We start from the raw sequence: 22,124 nt of genomic DNA, 5'->3' as shown, positions 1-22,124 counted from the left end.
AAGGTCGGGGGTCGAACTAGGGTACGTGAATTCAGCTACGTGAATAACGTAGCTGAATTTGAACTACCCTAGTTCGACTTACTTACCCGTCCAGACGCCGCGGAAGCGAACTCCGCGGCTCCAAGGTCGACTCCGGCAACTCCTCCTGCCGCGGTGGAGTACCGGAGTTCGAACTAGCGCTTCCGGGGTTCGAACTATCGCGTCTAGATCAGACGCGATAGTTCGAACTCCGAGCAGTCGAACTCGCCGTGTCGACCCAGCAGGTAAGTGTAAACGTGGCCTCAGAAGACTCTCAGACTCTGGTAGCCACAATACCCAATCACAGAAACATAAGGATATTTGGTTTGTTTGCTTAAGGAGTGGGAAGTTACCGACATTTTCCTTCTCTTCACATTGCAGGGGGAGGTTTATCAAAAGGAAGATGGCTGAAGGTTCTTATTTATGGAGTGGGGGGCTGTTGAAAAGAGGCAGGTCTTTGGGAAAGAGAGACACTTCACATCTCTTGGTTAAGGTGAGATAACTTTACGATGTCTCAAAAAAGTAAACTATGGGTTGATTTATATTGGGGGAATTGCTTAAGTTCAGGCAATTTCTGAACTCTAAGGCAGAGTACGAAGAAAAACAACTATTTCAGTATTGTGCTATAGACCCTTGCTCAAACACAGATCCTCTTCTGAATGTATACTAAAAAAGAAACTGGTTTCTGGCATTGGAGATCAGCTGCAACATTCACATAGTTGAACACATCTGGAGCACAGATGCTTAATTTCATATTTGCTAGCTCTGCTGCAGAAGACAAATGTCTTTTGGAGATCACCATAGCTGCTGCACAGGCAGATCGTAAAATACTGGTATTAATCATCCTCCCCAATGAGTTTTAAGTTTGAATCAGCATTACTGTCTTCACTTTTCTAGCCTCAACTGAGTCACTCTTTTTCCTGTGTCCAATTTTCTGGCACTGGGTAGGAGATTGTTTTGGCTGCTACAGAATGGTCACAGGTGGTGCAGTATTGCTGAGAGCCTGTACTCATGTAGCACCTGCTGCAAGTTCTGTTCTTGTTACCTTTACAAACAGCCTTGATCCTGGCTACACCTCCCCTCCAGTGTGGGAAAAGCAGGAAACCCCCCACTTGATTCTTAATGTTCGGTAGCATGATTGTTATTCACAACAGGAGAGATCTTTTGATTGATAGTACCCCAGTGAGAATGGACAAAGCAGCTTCAGAGGTAGAAGCAGCATGTCCCTCCAGCTCCAGTTCGGTTGATGAACCGCAGCAACCTGGTGCTGCAAGATCAGGAACCAGGGGACTGACTGCAGCCAACTTTCTCCTTTGTTATTTTTCTCTTTTTCATTTTGTTTGACATTTGTGAAGTGAGAGTGTTCTTACAGATGAGTGGACCATGGCAGCCGGCTGCCAAGATGAGGCTTCAGTGAGTGATAACGCACACATACACACACACAAATGTGTGAAATATTGAAACAGCAAAGGCTGTTACAAAGAGAAAATGTGTGAAAAATTGAAATGACAAAGGCTGTGTTAGCAGCTTGTCCCACAGTCACAGATGAACTGAAATGGCTGCTAGCAGTCTTGGAGTCAGAAAGAGGTAGCATGATGGAAAGAATGGCTGCTAAGCGACCCCTGCCCTCCTTCTTCCCTCCTTTTATAAGAGTTTTCAAATAGGTAATCTGAACTTCCCAACCAGTTTTCATTACGTAAGGAGTGCCAGCACAGTAAAATATTTATATGTAGCCAGATACAATGCCCTGTTTAGAAGTACTTGAACTTCTTTGAACTGTGTCAGCGCATTTCCAGGTGATCATTCCACTGATATTTAGTATATTTTAGTGAAAGCTCAAGGTTAAGATGCCCAGTGGGTATAGTATTTGGTTATTTATACTCTAATTGATTCATACTAAAATATATAATATTCAGAAAAAGACTGACTACAAAAAGAATAAACAGAGGTTAGTGCAACTGAAAAGTGAGAGAGACATCTGGAAAGAGAGTGTTAGCTAGACATGATTTTCAGAACTGATCACTGCTTTTTGGAAGCCCAGCTTGAGAAACCTTAGGCCTGATTTTCAAAGGCACAGAGCACTTGTAGCTCCACTGAAGTACAATGGGAAATACAGGTCCCCAGTACTCCCCAAAATTTCCTGAGACTATTTTGTCTCAAAGTGGACAGCCAAAAATGTAGAAAGTTTGATTAAGGACCAACATTTGCTCCAATTGAAATTTTGCCATCAACTTCAATAAGAGTGAATTCTGACCTCACCTATTATAGCACTTCAGATTTACCCAGGTACTGTTTGGGAAACTGGGAAACACCAATTAATTGTGCCAAAAATGGAGAATATTTTCATGGAATCATAAATGAAAGTAGATTCATAAGTGAAACTATAAAGTCTGATTACTGGACTTCTTTTGGTTGACCATATAAAGCCTGCCGGAGGTACATGATGACTTATTTGCCAATTTAAAATGAAAATAGTAACCAAGAAGAGAATACACTCTAATTCTTCCTCCAACAGCATCCTTTGGGCTGGAAGATGGCAGTGGCTGTGATTTCAACTGAGCAAACCCACCCCCTTACCCAGCCACCCTAAATATGAATAGAAAGACAATAGTGAGACTGACTCAGATGATTAAACGACAGGATTATGAAGTCAGTGAGGCAGAGAGAACAGGCCCAGCCCTACACTCTGTTATGAGCCAAATTACTTCCTAGAGCCTTTAACCAAAGATGCATTTCCCTTCCTCTAAATCCATACCCTAGTAAGAGAGGGACAATTGAGTTATGTCAAAGGCTTATTTCTAAACTCATCTAACATTAAAGCTAGAGGATAAAATTGGGTTTATTAAGCAAAATGACCAGCCTCTATGTATTAATGTAGTTCACGCCATTCCTTTTCCTGCTATCTGCTGCCCCCTCCTCTCCTATCTAGTAATATCCATGACAAGGGGAAAACAATACTGAATTACACAAACGATTCTGTTCCACATTTCCATGGAAAGGAGAAGATGAATAATATAGTTGGGTTTGGTCCTGCTTTGAGCAGGGGGTTGGACTAGATGACCTCCTGAGGTCCCTTCCAACCCTGAGATTCTATGATTCTATGAATAAAAGGAAGTCAAATCCCTGAGTTTTCCACTGAAGTGCTATGCTTCCATCTATCATCATTTTATGTCTCAATATGCACAGTTTCTGTTACTAACCACTGTGGATATAGGGATTTCACCAATAAATCTTTTCACAGGTGAAGTTTTGTAGTGATTTGTCAAATTCAAAAGACATCATCTGTGCAAAGCTTCACTCTCTGACTGACAAATAACCCCCATATCCAAGCTGAGGCGGAGAAGCTGTGAAATCAATTCAAAATAGAATCATTTGTAAAATGTCACATCTTGCCCTGAAAATGTTAAAGAAAGGGAAAAAAAAACTTTGGAATTGTAAAAATATGAAGTGGATAAAGCAGCATCTGTTAGACCCTTGTAGGTGGAAGGGCAAAATTTAGCAGATTATTTACCAAATATCACTGTTAGAAGGCTTTCCCTTCACCCTCTCCCCTTGTTCTTGTCACACAGACAGAAGGCAGAAGACCAGAAGTCCGAAGTGCAAGCAATGCAATGTTTATTGGGGTTCGTTCCAAGCAAGCATATCCATAGCTCTACATGCCGGCAGAGTCTGTTTCCCAGTGTTCTGTTCCTAGCTCTGATGCCACAGAGCCTTTACTCCATCTCCCCCTTCACAGCACTGATGCTGCAGAGACTTGCCTATGTCACTGTTCCCGTTCCCCATTCTCATTCCCTATTTCCCATTCCCCATTTCCCCTATTTTCCCCTCTTCCTTCTTAGCAGGCCCAAATATACCTGCAATGACTGCCTACAGTCCCACCCCTTACAACTTAGGGTCATGTTCCATTCTGGGTCTGGGGTGTTCATCCCACCCTTTCTGTACCCTGTGGGAGGGGTAAGGAGTGAAGTTGTGCTGTGGTCAGGGATGGGAATTTCTTTGTCTTTTAGTGTTTTATACATCTCCCCCTCAAGCCCCTTTGTCCCTCCTGACTGGTTGCTTGACTTTGCCTTGAGATAGGCGTTGAGGAAATCTTAAGTGTGCTCTTGAGTAACACTAACTGCTCTTATCTGTTCCCATTGTACTAACAAACGCAGCTGACTAGACAGAAGTAACATCACAGTACCTTTGTCTCTTCTTTACACATTTTAGTGTACGAGTATCAAAAAGTCAACCCCCAAATTGTATCACAGGCTAACAAATAGACCTATATACTAACAATCACCAACTGTTTGGTTTGTGCAGATGGACATACCTTCAGCTCAGTTCTGTTTGGCTTTAATCCATTCAACTCAGGAGACTATGGTTCTAATATTGGCTCTGCTACTAGCCTGCTGTGTGACCTTTGGCAATCCATTCAACTCTGCTTATGCAGCCCCTCTCACTTTTTGTCTGTTTTGTCTATTCAGTAGGACTGGTCCAAAAAAGGTAAGTATTTTCTTTGAACAAAATGCTTTTCCTTCAAAAAATTGGGGTTTTTTTAATAAGATTTTTGGATTTTCTTTCTCTCCCTCTTTTTCTAGTGCAAAGGGGATGGTGGTGAGGTGAGGAAATAAAAGGAGGGAAACAAGCTGAAAACCCCCAAATTCATTTTCTCCTTCTAAAAATTATTGGCAAAATTTTAACTGAAAGACAATTTTTGAGGAAAGTATCACTTTAGTTGGAAAGTCTATTTTTAAAAAGCTTTACCAATTTGATAGTAAAAATTGGTTCGGCCACAAACTGTCTCAAAGGGCATGGGAGTTGGAGGTGTGAGTCCCAGCTTGCGTAGCCATACTAGCACCAATACGCTAAAAACAGTAGCATAGCTGGATAACAAAGGGAGTGGTGGCACAAGGTAGCTGTGCGGAGTATTTACCCACAGGCAAGTTTGTACTCAGCCTTAGCAGCACAGACAGTGGTGAGTGTCAGCACAGGCTAGCCATGCTGAGTACAAACCTACCTGAACCCCATAGGCTAGCCCATACCCCCAGTCACCACTACCCGAGCTACCCTGGCTGTGGTAATATTTTTAGTGTGCTAGCATCGTGAGAGCTAGCCTGAGAATGTCAACACAAGCTGGAAACCATACCCCAGCTCAAAGTAGCCTTACTGCTGGAATATACATAGCACAATGAGACCCCAGTTACAGCTGGGGCCTGTGGGCAGTAAAATACAGAAACATAAGCATACTGCACGTATGCACAGCTTACTTTTGTCTAGAGAGTCACCAATATGAAAGATCTCATCTGGAATGGCATCCACTAGGTATTTTGCTATTGATTTTACATGGAAGGGGCTCAGAAATTGTGCTGATGGGCAGCATCAAACCAGTGTTGAGCTAATACTTCTAAAGTATGGCGGGGCAGGTGGGAAGAAGAGATCAGCTTCTACTGACTTAGGCCATCCCACAGTCGATTAGCTGGTAGTTCCAGTTTGTTTTTTGTTAATGAACTGGACTGTTTCACCTCAAAACCACACCTAAATTAATGGAATGAATGGTTGTGTATAGGCATATAATAAAATGAAAATACGATATTGTAGAATGCCAGCTGCCATCCCAAACAGTGCAGACTAACTCCAATACATAAGTCCTTGAATTAAAAACCCTTTGGTCATTACATATTAATAAATAAAACTGAATGAAAAAAAATGTAACAACTGCTACCCAAGGAACCATAGGCCCTGTGACTTCTCTCAGGCAGCACAGTCCCATTATTCTTACCAATACATTAGTGCTTGAGTCCTACGGAAATGTTTTAAATGCCTTTCAGTGAAATCCTAGCCCTACTGTGCACCAATGGGAGTTTTTCCTACTAAATTCAACAGAGCCAGGATTTTATCCCTGTCCCTTAAAAATGCATTTTCTGACGTTTAACAAAATCCCCAGAAGGAAAACTTCCCAGAAAAAGAATTTACTTTGGAGATATGGTATATGAGATTACAGGTGGATTAGTTTCTTTTAGGCTAAAATTAGGTATGGGTGTTGGAAAATTAGTCTTGTACCAGGAAGCTAGTTTCAGCTTTAATTATGGAATGGCCACTACTGTTCCATAATGATGTTTTTACGCTTTTGAGGTTTTTACAAAGACACAATTTTTTTTCCTGGTTTTTACCCCAACCCATCCCCGCTTTATCTATGCTAGGAATTTTTTTTGGTATTGTCACTGTCACAAGGCTTGCTCCACTCACCACTGGATCATCTCCTTGTGGCTCCTCTGGGGATGAGCTCAACACTGTTTTGATGCCTCCTCTTGCAGTTTTTCAGCCCCTTGTCCCAATCTCTTTCTGCAGCCTCTCTCACACCCCACAAGCTGCAGCACTTCCTCTTTGTGGCTTGGCCCTCTGGTCAGGTCACTACAGTCTCCCTCCTTTTGGGCTATCGAAGTCTCTCTAAACAAAATGGCTTCAGGTGATCTTCAAAGTCTACTGCCCTGTCCATGCCATCCCCCAGTTGCTGGTAGAGGAACCTAGGCTTGCCCTCAACACTGGGTTACAGCCTAGGGCCCCTACCATAAAGAGTTTTCTCCAATTTATATTCCCATTCTGTGATTACTGGAGCTGACTAGAGTCAGGGCAGTACTGTACCTGTCACACCCATCACCATAGTATCTGAAGTGATTTCTTTTGGGAATTAAAAATTACATACCATTAGCAGTCTTCCAGAATATTTAATAATAAAAGAGAATGTACATACAGAATCCTCAGCTTTCATCAGACTAACCTACGTGTAAAAAGACAATGCTCTGGTGGTATTACAGGTCTGTTGAAAAGATTGTGTGACATGTAACAATAACATGCCTGACCTGTCTCTTACAAAGTAACTGGCTTCAAAATTATGGTGATCTTGTTTTGTTGCTGCTTAAAGTTTCCTATTTCAGTGTTTTTTGCTGGGGATATATCCAAAGTACACTTTCAATTGAACATTTATTTAAAATAGTGTATTTTATGGAGTGGGAAAAGGAAGATGACTTTCAATACTATTGAAGTTGAGAAAAGAGAAGACAACAGATGAGCCAGAACATATACAAGTTTTCACACTTAGCCTCAACTTTGGATGGGGAAAATGGGGAAAAACATTGCTATGACTGAGGAGTTGGCAAGACTGCCAGAAAAGGAAGACTGGCAGAAACAATGGGTGTTTCTGAAGAAATGAGTAATATCTCCCATAAATGCTGACTACAAAATAGTAAAGTATCCTAAATAAATTAGTAAATAATAATAAATAATAATAAAGAAGAAAATCATATATGTTCCTCCTCATGGCCAGCATCAGCCATTATTGCACAATCCCCCTGTATTTTCTAAGATATACAAGTCCTTCTAGTATATGTGTCAAGTTCACCAGAGGTGCACTCAATTGTCAGAAGGGTAGAACAGCCTTTTAATTTTACAGGACAGAGATGCACAACTCACCTTGTCACATTAAATACACAGAAACCTAAACTGCATGCTGGATACATAAGTGACAGGTGAAGAGAGCCTTACGGCTCCGAATGCTCTGCCTGATTGTGGATGTGATGCTCAGTGCTGAATAGAGAGAAAGATAATAACTGCAATGCCTTTCCAAGCAGAAGTACAATGAACAGTGCCTGGAGTGGGGAAACAGCAGATAGAGGGAAAAAGCGATAAAGGGAGGAAAATAAATTTGTTAGAAGGATGATAATGTCCTCACATTTTGACCACACAAAATTCAATTTGTTTCATGTTACGCTTTTTTTGAAAAACAGAACAATGACAAACAGTAAGTGACCTGGACAATCCATATTTGTTCCGTTACGCTCTCCATTCTCCTTCGAATATACATTTTTTGTACATACACTACTCACCATGAAAGTGTTTCTACTGATTTGAACAATATTCCCTATGAAGACTGGGGAATGTGTAAAAAAATTCTAATTATTGTCAGCATTTTAGGTATGTGTTCTGAACAAGTATATGCATCAAAGGAAGAAGGGATAACAGAGAGCATATTCACATCTTGTATATTGTGTGTGTTGTTACTAGTACTTCTGGAGATGAGTGCCAGCAAAGAGAAGAAGTAACCGTTAATAGACAAACTTCAAATGAAGTCAAAATTTTAAAGTTAGGCTTCTAAATCCATATTTATGCTCCTAAATTAAAACTTTTGTTTAGGTGACTAAACTACAACAAAATGTCCTCTTAAAATGTTGTTCCTATAGTTAAAAAAAACCCTCATGTTCCACATTCCATTTATTCTATAAAACAGTAGTATAAAAGAGAAAACTAGGAGACTGGCTTCGTTGTCAGATGAAATGGTAACTCCCATTGCTATTCTGAAATAAAGCTAACAAAATGAAATGTTAGTCTCCGCAGAATTACTATGCAGAGCAGCCAGGGCCAGCTCCAGACACCAGCGAAGGAAGCATGTGCTCGGGGCGGCCAATGGAAAGGGGCGGCACATCTGGGTCTTCAGCAGCGGGTCCCTCAGTCTCTCTCTTCCTCTTTGAGCTGCTGCCGAAGTGCCACTGAAGAGGAAGTAAGGGAGAAAAGGATCCGCCACTGAATTGCTGCCGAAGAATGAAGTGGCACGACTGAGCTGCCGGCAAAGTGCCGCCAATCAGCTTTATCTTTTGTTTGTTTGTTTGTTTTGCTTTGCCGCTTGGGGCAGCAAAAAATCTGGAGCCAGCCCTGAGAGCAGCTAATCAACAATGCAAAGCAAGACTAGACAATCAGACTTATAAAAATAACATAATGGCTTAGTTTCTGAACTTCATGAGCCAAGGGGAAACCTGGATAGGTTTTCCAGCGCTAAAGATTGTGAGCTTAATTCTTAGAATTCCATAGTGTCATACCATATAATTCCAGGTTAAAGTTTAGCCCAATCCTCTTGTTGTCTTGGAAGAAATAAATTTAAAAAAAACCCAAAACAGGTTTGCCATAAGTTATCCGAACAATACATTTGTGCAATATATGGGATATGCAACTATCACTGAAAACCAATAGAACAAGTGGGAAACAAAATACTAAAATGCATCTAAATCTTTTAAAAGCAACAAGCAGAACTTCCCCACAGTATAATCAAATAAATATGGTAAGCAACTGGGACTAAAACGCAACTTCTAGTAAACCAAGTTCATATTAAAGACAGATGAATGGGGAGTGTTGAAGAGTAAGGATGAGGGAAACCTGATCCCTTTCCAGGATGAATGGCTGCCTGAAATTCCATCTCTGAATAGAGAGAAACATCACAAGTCCAGTGAAAAAGTAGGTCCACTGCAAAAAGGGCTAGTACAATATTTTAGGCAAAAAAAAATATTGGGTTTTTCCCTCTTCATGTAGAAACCTGACAGGCCATAAGGAACTAAACAGAAAAAAGACCCCACACAGAAAATCAAGGTGGTGCTTTTGTAACTGCCAAGACTTGGACACAGGGTCTAAAAATAAACCTTCTGCACCACTGTAACCACTATGGTCTTATGGAAGCTATTTGGCAAGACAATCTTTCACTCATAGCCTGACCTGGAAGGAAAAACAACTAGGAGTACTTGTGGCACCTTAGAGACTAACAAATTATTTGGGCATAAGCTTTCATGGGCTAAAACCCACTTCATCAGATGCATGGAGTGGAAAATACAGTAGGCAGATATATATACACATGATTTGAATCTGTAAAACCTAATCTACACTGGAGACTTCAGGTATTTACAAAACTTGCTCAAACATCTGAAACAAAGTGTCCACACAGGTGAGTGCTCCCAAAGATTCAGAAGTGAAGTGAGTTTGGATACAAGTGCACAAGCTCAGACAAAGTTCTGAAAGTGGTTCCACCTGAACAGTTTCAGTGATAGCATAGCTGAGAAGCACAGGCTGTGTAGCAGCACTGGGCCAGTTAGTCATAGAATCATAGAATCTCAGGGTTGGAAGGGACCTCAGGAGGTCATCTAGTCCAACCCCCTGCTCAAAGCAGGACCAAACCCAACTAAATCATCCCAGCCAGGGCTTTGTCAAGCCTGACCTTAAAAACCTCTAAGGAAGGAGATTCCACTACCTCCCTAGGTAACCCATTCCAGTTCTTCACCACCCTACTATTGAAAAAGTTTTTCCTAATGTCCAACCTGAACCTCCCCCTCTGCAACTTGAGACCATTACTCCTTGTTCTGTCAAAACAAGGCATAACTAGTCCTCCCAGCATAACTCCACACTATTGTGGATAAATAGGAAGAACAGTGGAGTTCCCAGTTTTACAAGGGGCATTCCCGCATTTTCCATCTGCACCACCCCCTTGTTAAATTATTGCTGTTTGATAAGTAGACAGTATCTCTGATGCTCCCAATTCCTTTCTTGTTTTGGGTTCTCTGGGTGTTCTTTGTTTCTGTTTTGTTGTTGTTTTTCAATGCAATGTGACCTATCTTTTTGTTATTATACACAATGTCTTCTATTATAAATTAAAATACTAGTTTAAGTGAAATTGCAGACTACATTTTGTACCAGACCTTTCCAGCTGTGATTATAACTCCCACAAACTCCCACTTCAAAGACCTCTGCCAGGAAGTGCTTAAGAGATACACTGGCACTGTAACAACCAGGAACACTCTAAAAAGGTTTATACAAGTCAAGGTGGCTAGTGTGGATACAAGTGTTTCAGGAGGAAATGTTTCAGGAGCCTTAAGAAATGGGCTGTCTTACGACTGCTTACCTACTAATAAATAGTTTTGACAGCCAGCTGGTTAGCGATTTGAATAGCTTTTTCTTGGATAATAAAAAGGTTAGAACTGGGATATACCACAATAGCTGCAACTAGACTAAGATGTTCAGAACCAAATATACTGTACAGATTGAACAGTTGATTCACAGGAAAATTGGATCCCAATATTAGCATAGTGACACATATGACAATGGTAAATAATCACAGAAAGATAGGCTCTCTTCTAACAATGACTAAGTAACATCTTTAGAACAAGTAAAACAATATTACCTCTAAAGCCTAAAGCTTCATCATAGAGTGTATGCCCCTCCTGCCTGGCCTTCTGTAAGAGACTGAAAAAGACTGTACATATCCTCAAGGCAATGGAATGGGAAAAAAGTTGGGAGGTATGCCTGGTTATTCCTTTCCATACCACCCAGGCATGATAGAATTAGACTAACAAACAAAAGATAAAGCTGAGAAGAAAAGTCATCTGGTGAATTATGCCAGGTTCATATTTTTGTGTGCCATGTTACAGTGAAACTAAGACTATGTCTACACTACAGCTTATGTTGGCATAATTTATGTCACTTAGGGGAGTGAATAAACCACCCCCTTGAGTGACATAAGTGACAGGAACAGTTAACAACACAGGAGAGCTCTCTCTCGTCATCTTAGAATGGTTACATTAGAGAGCTCACAGTGGTGCTACTGTAAGCTCTCTAGTGAACAGGGCTGGCTCTAGGATTTTTGCCACCCCAAGCAAAAAAAATTTGGGATACCCCCCTTTTTTTGTGCCCCCCTGCCCCTGCCTGCTCCCCCGGGCATGCCGTATTCCCCCCCCCCCATTGCTTCCTGGAGGGTGGAGAAGCGGAGCAGCAGCACGTTCAGGGGAGCAGGCAGAGCGGAGGTGTGCTAGGGTGGTGTGGCGCAGGAAGTAACGGGGGGTAGAGGAACCACTCCCCACTCCAGCTCACCTCTGCTCCACCACCGACGCCTCCCCCAGGCACCCCACCACTCAGCTTCTCCTCCCTCCCAGACTTGCTGCGCGAAACAGCAAGCCTGGGAGGGAGGGAGGGGGGAGAAGCAGAGAGGTGGTGGCGCGCTCAGCGAAGCAAGCGGAGAGCTGGGGCGGTGGGGTACTTTTTCCCCATGCCCCGCAGTCGGCACCTATGATGGCCGGTGCCAGAATGCCGCCCCTAGAAATGTGCCGCCCCAAGCACCTGCTTGTTTTGCTGGTGCCTGGAGCCTGCCCTGCTAGTGAATGAGGTTAAAATGTAACAAAAGTATTAAAACAAGAAAAAAAACGTAACACTGTATCTGGATCATCAACAGAACTTTTCATTTGTGTCACAGCCGGAGAAAGCTATAGATTATTGGAATAATACATCATGGCTCCTCTTCACATAGCCCCGTGGAATAAGAAGAATACAAATTATATATTTTTGAGCCATAAACAGATCAATGAGGCTTTATGAATGTTCTCTGTTTTCACAACCCCCTAAGATGACATTCAAACCCACACACAAGCTACAATTTTTGCTTTTCTACCTTTCCAATAACTTTTTGAAAGTAAAAAGTCTAAGTTCACATCATAAACTGCAGCATAAACCCACAACACTTTAAAAAAAAAAGTAACAGCATTTACATATAAAGAGCTATGTTGTGGCAAGTACTATGCACAGCCTAGCAGCCAACCTACAACCAGCAGTGGGAATGCAGGGAGGAACACTGACTGGGTTCTCCCCAGAACCTCCATAGAAAGCCTGATTCAAATTCCACTGAGGTGAAAGGAAATCATTTCTCTGACCTCAGTAAGATCTGGATCAGGCCTAAGCACTTCTCTGTGGGCTTTCTCATGGGAGCCATGAAGGAACAGAGTGGGATGAAATCTTGGCTTACTGGACATCAGCCACACACTTGTGCACATATCTCTCCCACCACCCAACACAGTCTTGGCACCTGCACAGATTATGTATTTTCCTGGCATGAATTATATAGGAGGAACTGTGTAGTATGCTGGTGCAGGCCGTGTCCTGGTGCATGTTCTTCCTACTTTTGCAGTATGTAAAAGCACTAGAGCATATAATACCACAACTTGTGCTAAGGCATGAAGTGACCATCATTGGATACATAATTCAGCCTGCACGCATAGGTTATTTCTTCTACTTTATTAGACTTTGTAGATGACAATAAATATATGAAAACTGAGTTATCTATTGCTAATGACTGCTGGCTATAGTCGTCAACTGGAGCTCCCTCACACACCTTTTCATTATCGTATCTTCACCCCATAAGCTACTCCTGACACACAGCTCTAGAAAAAAGAGAGCTACAATTATTTGTAAAAACTTATCCTTCAATAAACTTTAACCAATTAAATTTAGTAGATAATGTTCTGATATTTATACCAACAAAATTCATTGACATTCTGTTAACTTCAGTCATTAAATTAATCCTCCAGCATTGAAAGGATGCAACAGAATTACGTATTGATCACTGGATTCATTATGTCTTAATGACTTTGAAAGATGTTATGCCATCAACCACAAAAAGTTAGAATAAGGAATGCTGCAAAATGCATAATTCATGCATAGTTATGCATACTAACAGGATAGACGTACTCCTAAAATAGTCAAAGGTAGCTATGGGTTAGAAATATGTATCATTTTAACACTGAATTCTGGAAAGAAAATTTGCAATGAAATACAATCTCATTTTGAAAAGGAATGATAACATTTGCACCCCAAAAGCTCTCAGTATATCTCAGCTATTTTGGTGGGTTCTGTTCCCCTTTATAGGGCTGATCATACTTTACATATTACAATGTAGGGTTAAAGTGATTGTAATTTTAACTTGCTTCTGTGGATACCATATCTTTTGTTTCATTGTCCTGTGTGTTATTTCCACAGATTCCAACAAGCTGTGGGGTGCAGGGTTATTTTTGGTTTTTCCTTCTTCCCTTTTCATTTACAGTGATGTGCATAGAAAAAAAAATCATTTCTTGGTAAAGGTAAATGTGTAGCTCCACTGCTGAAAGTTTCTTCCCTTCTTAACTATCTTGGAGATGTTACCCATTTAATTTTTAGCTGCATTTCTGCACTGAGAATTCCTGCTTGACTGACACATTTATTCTTCCAGTACAGCAGAAAGGAAAGCATTCCTGCTTTCATATTTCCCAACAAAAGGCTTAACTAGTTAAATGGGTGCTGCATTATGGCTCTGGCTCATCTAGCATTGACACGCCTACTACATTAGAAAGAATTGGGATGCATGGATGTCAGGATTAAAGATTCAATCTCTAGAAGACCTGGCCCACCTGATGCAAATGGAAGAGTTCTTAGATGGTGTCCCTGAGGAAATAGAACGGTACATACTAGATGGGAAGCCCAAAGATGTAACAGAGGCAGGGAAGATTGGAGGCAGATGGGTGGAAACAGCAGAAAAGAAAAAAGCTACTATCAAGGGGCAAGCTGACAATAAACCCTACCATCGGGGGCCACCCAAGACCCCACCTACAACCCAAGGAAAGCCCCAGACTACCTACTGTCCCACCTCACCAGTCTCCAGCAACCCACCTTGGCCCAGTGACCCGTCAGCTGGGCGATGTTTTAAATGTAATGAACTGGGACATATAAAGGCCAACTTCCCCAAGAACCCCAATCGAGTACAGTCCATTACACCATCATCACACCAAGGATCCCCAGGCCCAGATATCTCTCAAATACTCCTGGAGCAAAGGGAGACCTTGAGAGTGGGCGGAAAGAAGGTTATTGCATGGAGAGACACCGGGGCACAGGTGTCAGTAATCCACCAATCCTTAGTGGACCCCAAATTCATCAGCCCAGAGGCCCAAGTAACAAATTGTCCTTTCATGTCAAAAGCTGTAACTTTACCTACAGATGAATTGCCTGTCCAGTACAAGGGCTGGTCAGGAAGGTGGACTTTTGCCGTCTATGACAATTATCCCATCCCCATGCTAGTGGGGCAAGACTTGGCCAACCATGTGAAGCTGGCCAAGAGTGGGGAAGTGGTCACCCGCAGCCAGGCCAAGCAAGCTTCAACTTCCATCTCTGTTCCTGAGCCGTCCACCAGGGCCCCATCTGTGTTACCAGAGATGCAGACAGAGGTGGTGGAACCGGATCCCATGCCAACAACTACAACATCTATAGTACATCCAGTCCCAGAACCAGAACTGGAAAAGCAACCAGCAGCAGAACCATTGCCAGCACTGACGCTAGTGCTTGCAAACCCATCTCCAACCCCAATGCCAGAGGGCGCCAGCGGCCCTGAACTGGCAGAAGCAGCAGACAACCCTACCCAAGAGGCTCAGCCAGAGCCTGAAATATCACCTAGTGCACCAGCGGAGAGTGGTTCACAGTCAACGGAAACAACCTCATCACCTACATTGCTTCCAGAGGGACCAAGCCCAAGTCCACAGTCTAAGGAGGAACTGGTGTCTCCCGCCTCAAGGGAACAGTTCCAGACTGAGCAGGAAGCAGATGACAGCCTCAAGAAAGCTTGGGCGGCTGCACGGAGCAGCCCACCACCTCTCAGCTCTTCTAACCGATCCCGGTTTGTTGTAGAACAAGGACTTTTATATAAGGAGACTCTTTCTGGTGGACACCAGGAAGGTTTGCATCCTCAAAAACGGTAGTTCCAACTAAGTACCGGGAAAAGCTCTTAAGCTTGGCCCATGATCATCCCAGTGGCCATTCTGGAGTGAACAGAACCAAAGACAAGTTGGGGAAGTCCTTCCACTGGGAGGGGATGGTCAAGGACGTTGCCAATTATGTCCGGTCTTGTGAGGTGTGCCAAAAGGTAGGAAAGCCCCAAGACCAGGTCAAGGCTCCTCTCCAGCCACTCCCCATAATTGAGGTCCCATTTCAGCGAGTAGCTGTGGATATTATGGGTCCTTTCCCAAAAAAGACCCCCAGAGGAAAGCAGAACATACTGACTTTCATGGACTTTGCTACCAGATGGCCGGAAGCAGTAGCTCTAGCCAACACTAGGGCTACCACTGTGTGCCGGGCCTTAACAGACATTTTTGCCAGGGTAGGTTGGCCCTCCGACATCCTTACAGATTCAGGAACTAATTTCCTGTCAGGGACCATGAAAAACCTGTGGGAAGCTCATGGGGTGAATCACTTGGTTGCCACCCCTTACCACCACCAAACCTGGTGGAGAGGTTTAATGGAACTTTGGGGGCCATAATACGTAAATTCGTGAATGAACACTCCAATGATTGGGATCTAGTGTTGCAGCAGTTGCTTTTTGCCTACAGGGCTGTACCACATCCCAGTTTAGGGTTCTCACCATTCGAGCTTGTGTATGGCCACGAGGTTAAGGGGCCATTACAGTTAGTGAAGCAGAAATGGGAGGGGTTTACACAACCTACAAAGCACCCTCTGACACTCTTTAGCCCTTGCTAAAGAAAACCTAAAGGATGCTCAAACAGAGCAAAAGGCCTGGTATGATAAACATACCAGGGAGCGTTCCTTCAAGGTAGGAGACCAGGTTATGGTCTTGAAGGCGCAACAGGCCCATAAGATGGAAGCGTCATGGGAAGGGCCATTCACGGTCCAAGAACACCTGGGAGCTGTTAACTACCTCATAGCATTTCCTAATTCCTCCTTAAAGCCTAAAGTGTACCATGTTAACTCTCTAAAGCCCTTTTATTCCAGAAAATTACAGGTTTGTCAGTTTACAGCCCAGGGAGGAGATGACGCTGAGTGGCCTGAAGCTGTCTACTACGAAGGGAAAAGTGATGGTGGCGTGGAAGAGGTGAACCTCTCCACAACCCTGGAACGTCTGCAGCGGCAGCAGATCAAGGAGCTGTGCACACACTTCACCCCCTTGTTCTCAGACACCCCAGGACGGACTGAACAAGCATACCACTCCATTAACACAGGTAATGCTCACCCAATTAGAACCCCACCCTACCAGGTGTCTCCTCATGCCCAAGTTGCTATAGAACGGGAGATCCAAAACATGCTACAGATGGGTATCATCCACTCCTCTACCAGTGCATGGGCATCTCCAGTGGTTCTAGTTCCCAAACCAGATGGGGAAATATGCTTTTGTGTGGACTACTGTAAGCTAAATGCGGTAACTCGTCCCGACAACTATCCAATGCCACGCACCGACGAGCTATTGGAGAAATTGGGACGTGCCCAGTTCATCTCTACAATAGATTTAACCAAGGGGTACTGGCAAGTACCGCTAGATGAACCCGCCAAAGAAAAGTCAGCCTTCATCACCCATGCAGGGGTGTATGAATTTAATGTACTTCCCTTCAGGCTGCAAAATGCACCCGCCACCTTCCAAAGGCTGGTAAATGGTCTACTAGCAGGATTGGGAGAATATGCAGTTGCCTACCTCGATGATGTGGCCATTTTTTCTGATTCATGGCCCGAACACCTAGAACACCTGGAAACAGTCTTTGAGCGCATCAGGCAGGTAGGACTCACTGTTAAGGCCAAAAAGTGTCAAATAGGCCAAAACAGAGTGACTTACCTAGGGCACCAGGTGGGTCAAGGAACAATAAAACCCCTACAGGCCAAAAGGCTATCCAAAAGTGGCCTGTCCCAAAGTCTAAGAAACAGGTCCAATCCTTCTTAGGCTTGGCTGGGTATTACAGGTGATTTGTACCACACTACAGCCAAATCGCTGCCCCACTAACTGACCTAACCAAAAAGACCCAGCCGAATGCAGTTAAGTGAACTGATGAGTGTCAGAAAGCCTTTACCCAGCTTAAGGCGACGCTCAAGTCTGACCCTGTGCTAAGGGCCCCGGACTTTGACAAACCCTTCCTAGTAACCACCGATGCATCTGAGCGTGGTGTGGGAGCAGTTTTAATGCAGGAAGGACCAGATCAAAACTTCCATCCTGTCATGTTTCTCAGCAAGAAACTGTCTGAGAGGGAAAGCCACTGGTCCATTAGTGAAAAAGAATACTACGCCATTGTGTATGCCCTGGAAAAGCTATGCCCATACGTTTGGGGACGGCGGGTCCAGCTAGAAATCGACCATGTTGCGCTAAAATGGCTCCATACTGCCAAGGGAAACAACAAAAAACTGCTTCGATGGAGTTTAGCTCTCCAATATTTTTATTTTGAAATTCCACACATTTCAGGAGCTTCCAACAAAGTAGCTGATGCACTCTCTCGTGAGAGTTTCCCAGTATCAAATGGTTAAAACGTGTTCTTGAAATGTGGAAAATCTTGTAGTTTTACATAATTAGTAGTATATGTAACGGTGCATGTGTTTTATTAATCTGTTTATTTTAAAGTTCTAGGAAGAAATCACCGCCAGTGTGGTTCTCCCACTGTCTGCGATTTGGGGGGCGTGTCATAAACAGATAGTTAAGGGTTAAGGTCTCTTTTACCTGTAAAGGGTTAACAAGCTCAGTAAACCTGATGGACACCTGACCAGAGGACCAATCAAGGGACAAGTTAATTTCAAATCTCTGTGGAGGGAAGATGATTTATATTGGGGCTGTTTCTCTTTTTGGATCTAAGGGGGAGACGATATATAGGCCTCCAAGCTTCCTCTGTTAGTATCTTTTTTTCAGTAGTATGAGTATAGAAAGAGCTTAGTCTTTTTTGATTTTTTTGATTTTTTGTTTTTGTGTTTTTGCTGAGAAATATTTTTTTTTTTTTTTTGCTGTATGTATACTGATGCTAGCTCTTTTCTTTTTATTTTTTAACTGTAAACTTCCATCCGGATTTTTTCCATCCAATTTTTTTTTTTTTTTTTTTTTTTTTTTTTTTTTTTTAAGAACCTTTTTTTTTTTTTTTTTTTTTTTGATTTTTGAAATGTGATATCCCTCAGGATGGTTTGAGGGGGGGGGGGGGGATAGGGGGGGGGGGGAATGGTTTTATTTCCTTTTAGTTTGTGTTGTTTTGATCTGTGTTGGGAGGAAGGGTTGAGGGGGGAGAGGACACTGAAGACACTGTGCCCTGGCTGGTGGTAGCTGGCTATGGATTTAAGCTAGATCTTAAGCTGGAGGATTTAAGGGGAATAAACCTATGACTGCCCTACTCCAGCTTGATACAGAGAAAGAGACACTGTATAGATTAGCTACCTCAAAACAGTTCATAACACTGGACTCTATACAGTCCAGCACAGATACAGCAGTACCCAATCAGCAGGACTTCAGTTAGTTTGGATGTGTAATTTTGCCGTAAGGAAGTTCTGCAGCCGAAGCTTGAATTTCATTTCTGGTGGAGGCTCTCAGGAAAGAGGATGGTGGAGATAAGGCTCCGATTTCTAGACCTGAGGTTACAAAGCATGGATCTGTTCTTACTGTAGGGAAAACTAAATTATATGTTTAATGTTTTGTTCCTTTTATATTTTTGAAATATACATTTTAATCTCTATTTGTTCAAACCTACTCTAGGCACTTGGCTGCTGATCATAACCCCCCACCCCCCAAAACACAACACACTCTGGGTGAGAGAGCTGTAAATATTGGTGTTTCAGTTGCCGCCTGGAAGAAAAAAAAAAAAAATGTTTTTTGAATTGAAAAAATGTTTTTTGAACAGAGAAATCAACCTTTTCTTTTTTTCACACAACACAAACAAAAAAGATGATGATGGTGTTGCTGGTGCCCCCTCTACACCCAATAGCCCAATGGTTAGCACGTTCATCTGGGTTGTATCAGATCTGGGTCTCAATACCTGCTCTGAAGCAGGAACATGAATCTAGGTCTCCCACATCCCAGGTGAATGCCCTAACCAATAGCCCAAGGTTGGTTTCTCTCAGTCTCTCCTGTTGACATTGTTCCACATTATATAAGTAATTAAATGTTTCTTGCAGCAGGGACTGGAACCCTGGATGTCCTCCCTCCCAAGTGGGTGCCATAATCACCAGGCTATGGAGTAATCCTCACTCACTCAATCTCTCTCATCCAATGATTTTTCAATTATTCAATCTGCAGTTATCAACATTAAATTTCATCTGCCATTTTGTTGCCCAGTCACCCAGTTTTGTGAGATCCTTTTGCAGCTCTTCACAGTCTGCCTGGGACTTAACTATCTTGAGTAGTATTGTATCATCTGCAAATGTTGCCATCTCACTGTTTACCCCTTTTTCCAGATTGTTTATGAATATGTTAAATAGGACTGGGCCCAGTACAGATCCCTGGGGGACACCACTATTTACCTCTCTCCATTCGGAAAACTGACCATTTATTCGTACACTTTGTTTCCTATCTTTTAATCAGTTACCAATCCATGAGAGAACCTTCCCTCTTATCCCATGACTGCTTATTTTGCTTAAAAGCCTTTGGTGAGGGACCTTGTCAAAGGCTTTCTGAAAATCTAAATACACTAAATCCACTGGATCTCCTTTGTCTGCATGCTTGTTGACCCCCTCAAAGAATTCTAGTAGATTGGTGAGGCATGATTTCCCTTTACAAAAACCATGTTGACTATTTCCCAACAAATTATGTTCATCTATGTGTCTGACAATTTTGTTCTTTATGATAGTTTCAACCAATTGGCCCGGATCTGAGTTTCCAGGACTCCAGTTTCCAGCACTGTTTTGGAGCAATTCATTCACTGGACCGGGCCAAAAAGTATTTTTAATGTGTCAGGGTCTCTCACCTCATCCCCTTTTTTGGTCAAAGTTTTGAAACAAAATATTTAGACCAGCTCTGTCAGTCACACACAAAAATGAAAAAGAGAAACACTGCAGCCAATATTAGAACCCTTCCCCTCATCCTTCCTTTGGAAATTGAATGGCTTGGAAAGCTCTTATTCTACCCATTTTTTATCTTGGGACAGGACATTTATGTATATTTAAATTCTGGAACCATCACTGCCAGAATGCTTTAATCCAACCAGAGTATACTCCAAGGGGGTTCATAAGCCTATGGTGATGAGCATCCTAAAAGTAATGATTAACACACCTTTCACAGGTGCCACAGGACTCTTTGCTGCTTTTACAGATCCAGACTAACATGGCTACCCCTCTGATATTTGACACCTTTCACTGTAATTCCAAACCTCAAAGCCATGTGTTAGAGCAGGTGACTTGACTCAGGATTCCTGTTTTTAATTCTGTTCTCCATCACTGACATGTTGCAGCACCTTGGGCCTAGAGGCCATTTAACCTTTCTGCACCTCACTTTCCCAGCCATACCAGGGGTATATCATCTACATGTGGCATTTTTCAGGGGTTTCTTGAGTCTTCATATCTGTGAAGTGCTTAAAGATCAGTTAGTGAATAAATCCAAATTATTAATTCCTATCAGTTCAGCACATTCGCTTTTTCAAAACTGTAATTTGACTTGCTGACTTTGGAACCCATATGTTTGGTAAGGGATGTGGCTGGCTTACTTAGATGTTAGGAACTTTTTTACCTCAATATTTTGTATTAAGTATTGAATTTAGCTTTTACTTCTTTAAATATACTTTTTGCGATGTTAACTTGCTTTTCTATGGCACTCACTGGATAAAAAACTGAGAAACTGTATTCCACAGGCTAATGGGATTAGCAACCCAGACTCAATAAAATTCATTTGAAACATCTACATGCACACACAAAGATATTTCCTCTCTACTTATTTAAATTGTGTCTGGAGGGTACAGGTGGTTAAGAGCAGCTAGATTGTGGCATGGGGCTCTGTTTCATGTCTTTTCAAAATGGAGACAGTAGAACAACTCAAACAATAAAAAAAAAAGGAAAGACGACAATGAAGTTGTGTTGACAAGCAGAAAGCAAGAGAGGCTATAAGTAATGCACAGTCTCAGTGAGCAATATTTTGAAAAATTTATTTGATTGCTATTGAATGGTACTTGCTGGATAAAGCTTCATCATGATAAAAAATTAATAATTCACTCTTCTTTACCATCAATCATATTAAGATGGAACATGGAATGCTTCAGTTTCAGCTCAAAATAATTTCTTTAATAGACTGCATTCTGGGTATTTCTTTGCTATGTTACTGCTAATATTTCTTGTTCTATTTAGAGATCATAAGGAAAGTATAAAACGATACCCACCATGTCCATAGATGCAGTCTGAAAAAGAGGAGAGGGAATGAGAGTTATTTAAGGGTTAATTACTCTGGTGCTTTCTGTGTATTTCTGTGCAGTTTTAATGAGTTGCATGTCATTCAAAACATGGATCTTTGACACTTGTATTTTTACAGATGTGTTGACAGCTACAAAAACTTATAAAATCTGAAGTGTTATCATGGTACTGAAACTACACACTGGAGCTTCAAGTTACCCACCTAATTAGATCAATTGCCATTTCCCTGCCTCATCAGGTGAAAGGGTTGATGTATTAAACACGTTCTCCATAACAGTCCTATGAAAGTCAAAACTAGTTCACTGTTGTGAACTTACTATACAAATATAGCTAATACCAAACTTTCTCTTAAAATGACAATTAAAATAGCATAGAAGGGAATC

Source organism: Mauremys reevesii, linkage group 9, assembly GCF_016161935.1.
Source record: "Mauremys reevesii isolate NIE-2019 linkage group 9, ASM1616193v1, whole genome shotgun sequence".
Lineage (NCBI taxonomy): Eukaryota > Metazoa > Chordata > Testudines > Geoemydidae > Mauremys > Mauremys reevesii.
This window is presented reverse-complemented; position numbering follows the sequence as displayed.